We start from the raw sequence: 12,127 nt of genomic DNA, 5'->3' as shown, positions 1-12,127 counted from the left end.
TGGATTTAGTTAGGTGATTGTGATATTGAACCAAATTACTCTGTGATTTATAAGATTTTAGTTGGATTTAGGTAGGTGATTGTGTCTCAAGATGATAATCAAAAATGTTTTGTGGATCATGAGATTTTAGGTCTAGTAGATGAGCATGATGATTATTATATTGGTGAGATAAATAGATATTTAATTTAGTTTGGAATGATTTGAATTTAGTTATGTGATTGTGATCTTTTAACCTAATTTTATGATGGATTATAAGGTGCTAGTTGGATTTAGTTAGGTGGGCGTGATTTTGACGAGCTAGTAAAAAATGTTCGGTGAATTATGCGAATTTAGGTCTAGTAGGTGAGCATGTTGATTATTATATTGGTGGATAAATGAATCTTCAATAAATTTGGAACAATTTTGATTTAGTTAGGTGATTGTGACCTTGAACCAAACTTTATGGTGGATTATGAGATTTTTTATGGATTAGTTAGTTGATTGTGATCTTGAGAAGATATTCAAAGATGTTTGGTGGATTAATTATTCTTGAACAATTTGGATTTAGTTAGGTAGTTGTGATACTGAACTGAATTTCATGCTGGGTTATGAGATTTTAGGTGGATTTAGTAGGTGATCATGTCTTGAGAACATAGTCAAAGATGTTTCCTGGACTATGAGAATGGTGATTATTATATTCGTGGGTAAACAAATCTTTGATTTAGTTAGGTGATTGTTACTTTTCAACCAAATTCACGGTGGATTTTGGTGGATTTAGTTAGGGGACTCTGATCTCAACGAGTTAGTCAAATATGTTTGGTGAATTATGTTAATTTAGGTCTAGTAAGTGAGCATGGTGGTTATTATATTGATGGATAAATCACCCTTTAGTAAACATGGAGCAGATGTAGTTAGGCGATTGTGATCTTGAACGAATTTCACGGTGGATTACGAGATTTTCAATAGATTTAGTTAGTAGATTGTGATCTTCGGAAGATGTGAAAGATGTTCGATAGATTAATTAATCTTAAACAATTTGGATTTAGCTAGATGATTGTGATATTGAACCAAATTTCTCTGTGATTTATGAGATTTTAGTTGGATTTAGTTAGGTGATTGTGTCTTGAGATGATAATCAAACATGTTTGGTGGATTATGAGATTTTAGGTCTAGTAGATGAGCATGGTGGTTACTATATTGGTGGATGAACAAATATTTATTTAATTTGAAACAATTTGGATTTAGTTATGTGATTGTGATCTTTTGACCAAATTTTACGGTGGATTATGAGGTTTTGGTTGGATTTAGTTAGGTGATTGGTGTCTTGACGAGCTAGTAAAAGATGTTCGGCTAGATTATGCGAATTTAGGTCTAGTAGGTGAGCATGTTGATTATTATATTGGTGGATAAATAAATTTATAAACTTGAATTTTTTTTGGATTTAGTTAGGCGATTGTGATCTTGAACCAAATTTTATGGTGGATTATGACATATTTGATGGATTAGTTAGTTGATTGTGATGTTGAGGAGATAGACAAAGATGTTCGGTGTATTAATTAATCTTGAACAATTTGGATTTAGTTAGGTGATTGTGATATTGTACCAAATTTCTCCGTGATTTATGAGGTTTTAGTTGGATTTAGTTAGGAGACTGTGTCGTAAGAAGATAGTCAAAGATGTTTGGTGGATTATGAGATTTTAGGTCTAATAGATAAGCATGGTGATTATTATATTGGTGGATAAATGAACCTTTAAAAATTTGAAACAATTTGGATTTAGTTAGCGGCCTGTGATCTTTAACCAAATTTTATGGTGGATTATGAGATTTAGTTTGGCCGCGCTCCGCCTCTTCCTCGAGGAGCATGTGCAGTGCTGTGGCCTCAGAAGATGGGCGTCGACACCTGCAGCTTGTGCACAATGGTGACTCCACGCATCTCCTGTGCCCCACAACCCTCTCCTTCCCGGCAGAGGAGGAGCAGGAGCAAGGATGACGAGGCGGTTCAGGTTTGCCTCCACCTCAGTTCTCCCCCCTGCTCTCACTCTTGTCTCCCTTTTTTGTCTCATTCTGCAACTTCATTCAAGCATATATTTTAAATTGTTAGGTATTCCAGGTAGTTAGCTTATCTATGGACTTCCTGCAATCATTAATGTTCATTGTCTTTGTTTGGATTTTGTTGGGCACCTGCGGCAACGGCTGTCGGACACGACGGACGCTGCCAGGTCTGCGTCGACATCGTGCTCACGGAGTCTGGCCTCTGCATTGTGTTCTCCATCTTGCAGTGCATGATGAACTACACGCTAAAGTTCAGCTGAAGTTCCCATGTTTTCTTCTACTACAAGAGTTCTGTCGATTTGTACTACTTGGCTGCAAATGTATGCCGTTTGCATCACCATACGGATAGTGGTAAGAATGCAGCAGCAAATCCAATAGTAGGTAATCATGACAGTATTTCACCACCGGTATCTTGCTGTCTTTAATGGTTGCAGGTTTGTTCTTCTGGCACTATTCATGGTTCTCATCATAGCCATACTGAATGATGGCAAGTGGCATCTCTGAATTTATCATATGAATTGTGACTTTATGAGCTTGCTTGGCTACTGACCTGCTATGTGGGAAGGGCATCCTTTTACCAGAGCTATGGATTTTAACATGCTCCATTTCCTTCAGGTATTTTATCGCTCCATCCTTGATTTATCTGAGTCCAGTGGGGTTGCTCATGAATTACAGAATTTAGGCTTACAGTAGGATGAACTTCCTTGAGAATCAATAATAGAAAAGTTTTGGTTAAGAGCAATTTCCAATGTCAGAGAGAAAATTTACTTCACTGGTTAATAGGAATCCACCTCACATTTTCTTGTGTTGTGCCTTTCTCAAAGTAAAAAAAGCAAAAGTCGGAGAGATAAATTACTATTAGTTAAGACAACTAATTTGCATACAATGGCAGCAATGCACAAGCAGTGTCATTGTTAGCATGTACTTATTTCAGAGATGATTGGAGTAACTGTTGTTTAGCAGCCACAATATAATCGAATCACAATTAATAGACTAGTAGGCAAAGATATTGGAGGGCTACTTTCAGATCAATTCATGACTATACTTATGGTATGAGCTATTCCTATCGCCGCGAACTTGTTGAACACGGCAATACTGGTGAACAAAAGCACAAGTGTGTGTGCAGTGCGAGCTAAGAAAGCCGGTTAATCATTCAGCATTATGCATGGTATTCAGTCATGATTGCCAAGTGTCAAGTTCAGTTTAAAAGCTGAACCCTCAAGTGTTAAGTTTAGGTAACAGGGGTTGTGGAGTAACTGTAGCTGGATCAAATCCTGAATGTCAAGTTCAGAATATGATACTCAATTATCATGGCAAAATTTACTACTTTGGAATGTGTGGGTGCGCTGGTTTTCGACTAGTTGATCTAATCATCTTGAATTGACAGGTTTTCTGAATATACTCGCACGTCGCAATACTCGCAATTAATAGATTCACAATTAATAGACAGGTTTTCTGAATATACTCGCAACCATGGCCTTACAGTGCTACACGCCTCTGTTGAAGCCCCAACTGGCCCAAGTCTCGGTCAACCCTTCCATTAACACGATACAGATTCCAGGTTTGCTTTGCCTTGCACGAATATGCTCGTTCCATGACATCTCGTTGGAATATGTACCGGATAACATGTGTTGATGTGTGGATGCACTGGCTAGCAATTAGTTATTCTAATACTCTTCTGATAATTATCTTCTCTGAATATACACGAAATAATGGCCTTACAGAGTCAGTGCTCCGCCCCTCTGCTGAAGCCTTAACTGGCCCAAGTCTCGGCCAGCCCTTCTCTAAATCGATGCAGATTGCAGATTTGCCTCGCACCAATATGCTCCTTGCATAAGCTAGTAATCTCTGGCCATATTTCATTTTTTATCCCACTTGCATCATGCCTGATGACTTTTTTTGTGCCACCAATTTGTGTATGTTCAAGGAGTAGCAGATTTTACGCATCTTTTTTTTTGTGTCATTGCTTCATCAAATGGAAATTTAAGTAACGGGAGATTCGTGAAATGGAAATTTAAACCAGTTTATGATTTGGTGAGGAATCTATATATATTAGTGTGTGTTGTTACATTGAGCTCTAAATAACGGGGAGCACACAAAATTACATTCAATCCAAATAGGGCTGGTGTTTGCATCTGTATTCTGTAGTTCTGTATGTTGTATTCAAATAAACTGTTTCTTTTTAGGTGTTCATTTTCATCTTAATAATGCTGATTGTTATTCACTTGGAACCATCATGTAAACCTAGCTGGACATGGTCAAACTATAATTTTCCATGTTTCAAAATAGTATGTGGTTTAGTACTTTGTTCCAAGAGTCTTTCTTCACAGCATGGATTTTTTTTTTAGTATTCTCCTAAATCTTTTTGGTGTCTTGATGTGATCTGATCATCAGAATGCATGAACTGTATTGAATTCTTGTAAGGAAGCATTTGAATGTTACTTGTCCTGATCTAATTATCTGCAATCCACAGGTTATGGAACTGCACTTGCAATGGTAGCAGGAACGACCTTGCTTGGGCGACCTTCTTGTTATGATATTGTTGTCTAAGATAAAATCCCTGAATCTGCTCCATGGTTTGTTGTCTAAGTTAAAATCCCTGAATCTGCTCCATGGTTTTGTTGTGTTGGATGTGCCCCAAGAAGCTTCTTTTTTTGATTTTTGTTGTCATGCTCCTCATACTCATTATGAAGTTTGGCAAATATCAATTCTCTGCATGTTCTTCATAACTATGGCGAATCACATGAAGTTCAAATGTTAGCATAACTAATAAGTTGTATGTTCGGCAATGACACAATGCACAGATCAAGTGTTAGTTTTCTGAAACTGTTGTACTGTGAACTGATGCTAACTTCCTCACTTTTATTTGTAGTTTGGCCTACATCGGTACCTGGTGTCGATGTGAAGGAAAATACCTTAGACCTTAGCAGGACTACTTACCGCCGCCTTGCAACTCATTTTCTCCAGAAGTGTCTCGGCCTCAGATATGACAACTTGAGAATTCAGATTTTTTTGTAGCGCAGAACCCATAAGTTCCTATCTTTGTGCTAGCTAAACTTGAGCTTAAGTTGTAATGGTGTAGTCAAAATTATTTGTGTGGTGAATTTTTATTCTTTTATGTGTCTGTATTGAGTTTTGTAGTTTTATTTGATAATTATTTGTGCAAATTTTAGTACTGGCAGTTTCTCCGGTTATCTGTAGAAAGAAAAGCATCATCCCCTCTATAATTATCAAAAAATTATAGCAACTCATGTTCACTAAGTTTAGTAACAATATTAGTTTCTCCATTGTGAGCTGCTAGTGCTTAATCTCTAGCCACAAATTGAGCAAACGAGCGTAGAACATCATGTATGTTGTAGACACACTGATCAACAAACTATGTATTTGGCTCTATAAGATTTCTCAGTATCAGCTCCTTATAGTACTTGCTTCCTAGTTCTTCTAAGTCATCCAAGGTCCCGTGAAGAAACTCTTCACTAATCCACATGCCAATGATTTCCTTGCTTAAAAACGCCACAGTTTTAGGGAGAAGGGAGTAGTGCAGAAAGCATTGTTTGGCACAAGAAGATAAATCTTTGTTTGAATTTTAATTTTTTGTGTGTACACCACAGTTTTTGTACATTTTGTTTTGTTGCTGTGCAAACTGTTGCCATTGGAATCGGCCAAAATATCAGCAATTTTTTAGATAAATAATGGAAATATCATGGTGAAACTGTGACCCAAACAAAGATGAACTGGGAATTAGCACATTGTTGACCAAAATAGACCAGGTTCAACTGTCTGGTCCTTTTTTGGGGGTAAAAGGAACAAGATTAGGTTCCGCTAAACAAAAACAGAGACATGTAACATCAAAATAACTCCAGGCAACACAACCGGTCACAGAGGCAGCAGCAAAGAAAGACCCTACAAGTTACAAGATTTATACCACCAACCTTTTTCTCCCAACTGCTGAAAGTCAATCAATCCCTGTTTCAAAAAAAGCCAATCATCAAGTTCATGACTAATTCATTCCTAACCTCCAAAAAGAACTTGGAAACAAAACCAACCAAAGGCCAAGCTCGTAGATCTTCCCTCGTCTCGTCTTTGTCTGTTATCTGAACTTGCACATTTGTCATATAGGTGTTCAGTTCTTCAGTATCTTCCTTCAAGTGGCGATAGTCTAGTTGGGTCTCGATCGGGCATGAGGCGATGACATAGTGTTGGATGGTCTTGCTTCCGGTTCTGGCCAGGGCAGACGACGGCGGTGTCTGCGAGCATTGCTTCCTTCTTGAAGGCATCGTTGAGGCGACATGCTCGCTTCTACGCCCAAAGTAACTCTAGGGCTCTAGGGAAAATCTTAGATCCACCACGAGATTTGGATCGAAGTTTGAGATGTCCTCTCGATCCAAAATAATTTTAACGGTAAGGTTGGATCTTTAGGCAAACATGATCACCCATAGAGAAAGATCTTTCATTCCTTTTTCATATTTGTGAAGTATTTCATTCTGGTTTGCGCTTGTTCATTATTTGTTCTGAATTGAGCAACCATTTGTTCACTGTCATAAATGGTCATTTGGGGAGGTTTATAACCATATAAGGCCTCAAAAGGAGTTTTTTTCAGTGAGAAGTGGTAAGAGTTATTGTGCCACAGTTCAGCTAGTGGGAGCCAAAACACAGGGTGAATTGGTCAACTCTTTTTATTTGGTCGTTTGGGGAGGTTTATAACCATATAAGGCCTCGAAAACCATGCAACGCAGATAGAAGACTTGGTGCATTGGTCAACTCTTTTTATTTGGTCGTCAGTTTGCGGGGTGTGATGTTGTGTTGATACATCGTTCCACCTTCACACATTTGAAAAGTTCTTGATAGAGTTAACTCAAAGATTTAAGGAATGTTATGTGAAAGATCGTGGATGTCGCCTAGAGAGGGGGGGGGGGTGAATAGGCGTTTTAAAATAATTACGATTTAGGCTTGAACAAATGAAGAATAAACCTAGCGGTTAATTTGTCAAGCACAAAACCTAAAACAACTAGGCTCACCTATGTGCACCAACAACTTATGCTAAGCAAGATAAGCAACTATGCGATAGCAAGATATATGACAAGAAACAATATGGCTATCACAAAGTAAAGTGCATAAGTAAAGAGCTCGGGTAAGAGATAACCGAGGCATGCGGAGACGATGATGTATCCCGAAGTTCACACCCTTGCGGATGCTAATCTCCGTTTGGAGCGGTGTGGAGGCACAATGCTCCCCAAGAAGCCACTAGGGCCACCGTAATCTCCTCACGCCCTCGCACAATGCAAGATGCCGTGATTCCACTAAAGGACCCTTGAGGGCGGTCACCGAACCCGTACAAATGGCAACCCTTGGGGGCGGTCACCGAACCCGTACACTTTGGCAACCCTTGGGGCGGTCACCGATACCCGTCAAATTGCTCGGGGCGATCTCCACAACCTAATTGGAGACCCCGACGCTTGCCCGGAGCTTTACACCACAATGATTGAGCTCCGAACAACACCAACCGTTTAGGGCGCCAAGGCACCCAAGAGGAACAAGCTCTAGGGTGCCCAAACACCCAAGAGTAATAAGCTTCTCAAACTTCACTTCCACGTATCACCGTGGAGAACTCAAACCGATGCACCAAATGCAATGGCAAGGGCACACGGAGTGCCCAAGTCCTTCTCTCTCAAACCCCACCGGAGCAACTAGTGCTAGGGAGGAAAATGAGAGGAAGAGCAAGAAGGAGAACACCAAGAACTCCAAGATCTAGATCCAAGGGGTTCCCCTCACATAGAGGAGAAAGTGATTGGTGGAAATGTGGATCTAGATCTCCTCTCTCTTTTCCCTAAAAAACTAGTAAGAATCCATGGAGGGATTGAGAGTTAACAAGCTCAAAGAAGGTCAACAATGGGGGAAGAACACGAGCTTAAAAGGTTAGGGTCAATGGGGAAGAAGACCCCCTTTTATAGGAGGGGGAAATCCAACCGTTATGTGCTCAGCCCGCACATGAGCGGTACTACCGCTCCTGGTCCCGGTACAACCGGGACTCACAGTATACGTGCAGAACCCTACCAGGCGGTACAACCGGGCGACCAGGCGGTAGCACCGGTTGAGAAGAACAACCGGACCAAGCGCCCAGCCACCGCTCAACCACCGCATAGGAACAAAAGAGAGTCACCCCTGAGTGCGGTAGTCGAGCGGTACCGGGCCGGTGCAACCGCATGGCCTTGAGCGCTCGGGCGGCTAAGTCCTGAGCGGTAGAACCGCTCCGGACACCGGTGGTACCGGTACGACCGGACCAACCGGGCCACCACCGCCCGAGTACCGCATCAAAACAGAGGCCTGACCGGTACTTGGGCGGTGCCTGGCCGGAACAACCGCCCAAGACTTTGCTGAGCAAGTTGGCGGTACCACCGGCCGGAAGCAGCGGTACAACGACTGAGAGCTCCACGCGGTACTACCGCTGGGGCACGCGGTACTACCGCTGGGACCAGACAAAAACCACTCTCAAGAAAACCAGAACTGCCATAACTTCTGCATATGAGCTCCGAATTGAGCAAACTCAAGCTTATTGGAAACAAGACGACGAGTAGTATCAAAACAGCGACTGGATATAGTAAGAAGAGGCAGAGGAGGTATGCCAACAAATAGAGGAGTGAAACCTCCAACCGAGAAGAACCGGCAAAACCTCGAACATCGAAAACATCATAGAAGATGCAAGTGAACTCCGTTTTCAATGAACTCGAGCTTGTCATCAAGATGACCATAAGCTCTAAGACTCACAAAGAGAACCAAACAAGAACCAAGAAAGATGATGCAAGGATGCAATGGTTTGAGCTCTCTACGAACGATACGATCAAGTTACTCATCGAGAGCCCCCCTTGATAGTACGGCAATCGATCCTATAACCCGGTCTCCCAACTACCATCATGAGACTGGTAAAATAGAAAACCTATCAAGGGCAAACCTTTGCCTTGCACATGGTCCACTTGAGCTAGATGATGACAATCTTGACTCCCTCAAGTTGGACCACCTTTCTTGACTGTGTTGACTCGATGAAGACTAGTTGATTGCTCCCCCATACTCCACTATGGGTGAGCCACTCTTCCGCACATCTTCACAAGTCCATTATCACCACAAAGGACGGCAAGCTTCAAGCATTTGATCTCTTCGTGATGCTCCACTTGAACTTGCACACCGCAACCTAACCCCATAAAGAACTCTCACGTAGACCATGGGTTAGTACACAAAGCGTAATTGACAATTCTTACCATACCATGGGATCACTTGATCCCTCTCGGTACATCTTCTGCGCTTTGTGAGTTGATCAACTTGATTCACTCTTGACTTAGTCTTGATCATCCTTGAACCTTTCCAATTCTCTTCATTTGAATGATGTCTTGAAGGTAGACATGAATGATCACACAATCTTCTTCTTCAAGACATGCTTGCAATAAGCTCAACTCTCACATGACCAATCTTTGGATAATTCCTTGAATAACACCTTGGTCGACACAAACTTTCCTTGAAACCAACACATGTACTCCAAGAAAAGCCTATGGACAAAACCTTCAAATATAACTCAAGGCAACCATTAGTCCATAGAGATTGTCATCAATTACCAAAACCAAACATGGGGGCACCACATGTTTTTTCATTATGTAACTCCGTCACCGTGACTTTGTCCGCCATAACCTGGAAGACACTCTGAGTAGTGTACGGGAGTGCTAATTGGTAGGAAGTGAGCATACTTTAATTTCACACAAACCACTACTTCCAATATTACTTCTTTCCTTGGATTTGGGAACACAAGTGATAAAGTCCATTGTAATGTGAGACCAAGCAATGGGAGGAGATGATAGATGTTAAAGTTTACTGGGAGGATGTATATGTTCAAATTTTGTGGTTTGACAACTAGGGCACCGAGGGACAAATGTTTCCACTATAGATTTTAACTTTTGCAAATAGAGAATCCTTTCGATCCTGTGGTAAATAGCTCTTATCTCGAATGACCACCTAATGTAGAAGAATGGAAGTTAGATGTACCAACATAAAGCCTATTGTTGTACTTGAGGATGCCATTGTGGAGAAAGAATTGACGAGTGGGATCAACATCAAAAGCAACTTCTTGTGTTAGAATTAGTTACAATCTACCTATATAATCTTGTAGTTACAACAGGAACAACTTGATTCATAGAGATAAGGTATTGGACATAGTTTAAACTAGTTCCCTCAACTATCAAACTGTGATCTGGGAAGATCTATTGTAACCGACATGTGTATATCGTTATAAATACAATCCACGCAGCCTCCTTCAGGAGGTACAAACGCTTACACAAAATCTCACATGGTATCACGAGCCAGTCCACTTTGGATCACATCTAGTGTGTTGCATCCAACCAAAGTCATGGCTAGCTCCTCCACCGCATCACCCCTTTATCTCATTGTGTCCTTAGCCCATTTCATCACGGAGAAGCTGGCCAAGACCAATCATCTGCTCTGGAAGGGGCGGGTTCTCTCCACAACTCGTAGCGCACAAAAACATCGCTTCATTGACTCGACGGTTGTTGTTCCAGTGGAAACTCTCCCCGGCATCATAAAGATGGGTAGGTCATCACCGTGGTGAACCCAGTACACCTCATGGTCACTGATTGAATGGATCTTAAGCGCTCATCACCCAGCCGATTGTGTTGCGCACATGGAAGGCCATTTAGAACATCTTCCTAACCCAAATAAAACTCGCTCTGTAAACACACACATAGCTCTCTCGCAGCATGCTTGCAGCGGTCATCATCCAACCTATTGTGGCACGCACATTAAAGGAACTAATGTGGCACACACATTGAAGGCCACTGAGGGCATCTTCTCAACATAGACAGGCTCGCGCCGTAAACACCCGCAACCCGCTAGCTACTACACACAAGGGCTCCGTCCATCTCCGACTACATCAACAAATTCAAGGCACTCGACGACGAGATGGCATCCGCGGTTAAGCCACTTGGGGATGAGGACGATAGTGGTGATGGAATGATAATTCTCGTCATGTAATTCATACTCTGTTGATCTATCCTGATGACCAAAGACGTTTCTGGATTTTTAATGCATCCGTTTCTTTATTAGAGCCTCCGGTCGGTGCTCGAGTATGAAGTATGAACACAAACATGAGGTGTGAGTCGAGTCCACCAAGGAAACAAAAAAGATGCCGCATACGGGAGAAGCAATACACGAGCCGGATTAGAAGAAGGGGAAATAACCGTATCGCCCAAGGTTGGGTAAGCAATACTACACCAAAAACAGGACCCAACGAGCAAGACTAAGCTTTTTTTTTTTTATTCAACCTTCCACTTTTATTAAGCTAAAACAGGAATTTCATCCGAGACAGTACTTAAAATACAATGTGGGGGAACAAGGTCCCAAAACTCTGAAACTCTACTGCTAAGCCCCAACTTTGCTAACGAATGAGCAACCCCATTAGCCGATCGCCGGACCCAAGTAATCTTGTAATCCTGTCTAGTCTTTAACAATGCTTTAACTTCCTCCACAATCTGCCCTACAGCAGATAAATTCCGCGTTTGATCATTGATCAACCCCACCGTAGCCTAAGCTGTGTTTATTAAAAGATGCGTATTTTTAGGTAAATTATAAGATGAATATTAACGCTAGTTAACTACAGCACGTAATGGGGATGTAGCTCAGATGGTAGAGCGCTCGCTTAGCATGCGAGAGGTATGGGGATCGATACCCCACTTCTCCATTCTGCTCTTTTTTTTTCTTTGCAGGTCTAGAATCCTAATTAATCAGTACCAAAACTGCGAAAGCATGTCAGCGCATCTGGTGTAGTGGTATCATAGTACCCTCCCACGGTACTGACCAGGGTTCGATTCCCTGGATGCGCATTTCTTTTCCATTTTAATTTTTCTTTCTACGTTTTAAGTTTTTGTACATTTTGTTTTGTTGCTGTGGGAACTGTCGCCATCGGAATGGCCAAAAAATCAGCAAAATTTTAGATAAAATAATAGAAATATCATGGTGAAACTGTGACCATGCAAGGTACAGATCTTCATACAAACCAAGATGAACTGGTAATTAGCACATTGCTGAACCAAAATAGAC

The 12,127-nt window shown here is 41.5% G+C and overlaps 1 long non-coding RNA gene and 2 other non-coding genes across 12 annotated transcripts; all 3 read left to right on the top strand.

The window, feature by feature from the left end:
- The first annotated feature begins 6 nt into the window (after positions 1-6).
- On the top strand, positions 7-5,207 carry LOC125522197. 10 transcript variants are annotated; one of them, XR_007289686.1, is made up of 5 exons: positions 7-2,383; positions 2,467-2,647; positions 3,479-3,593; positions 3,757-3,873; positions 4,506-5,207. It is a non-coding gene; the product is annotated as an uncharacterized LOC125522197 (long non-coding RNA). The 10 variants fall into 10 exon arrangements; XR_007289683.1 differs by having other exon boundaries at positions 7-1,983; positions 2,260-2,383; positions 3,479-5,207; XR_007289682.1 differs by having other exon boundaries at positions 7-1,983; positions 2,200-2,383; positions 3,479-5,207.
- Positions 5,208-11,695: 6,488 nt separating this feature from the next.
- Positions 11,696-11,768, top strand: TRNAA-AGC. The gene has a single exon. It is a non-coding gene; the product is annotated as a tRNA-Ala (tRNA).
- A 71-nt stretch (positions 11,769-11,839) lies between these two features.
- On the top strand, positions 11,840-11,910 carry TRNAG-CCC. The gene has a single exon. It is a non-coding gene; the product is annotated as a tRNA-Gly (tRNA).
- Positions 11,911-12,127: the final 217 nt, after the last annotated feature.

Source organism: Triticum urartu, chromosome 7 (assembly GCF_003073215.2).
Source record: "Triticum urartu cultivar G1812 chromosome 7, Tu2.1, whole genome shotgun sequence".
Classification (NCBI taxonomy): Eukaryota; Viridiplantae; Streptophyta; class Magnoliopsida; order Poales; family Poaceae; genus Triticum; species Triticum urartu.
Note: the sequence above shows the minus strand (reverse complement) of the source record. Positions and strands in the feature narration are given on the sequence as shown.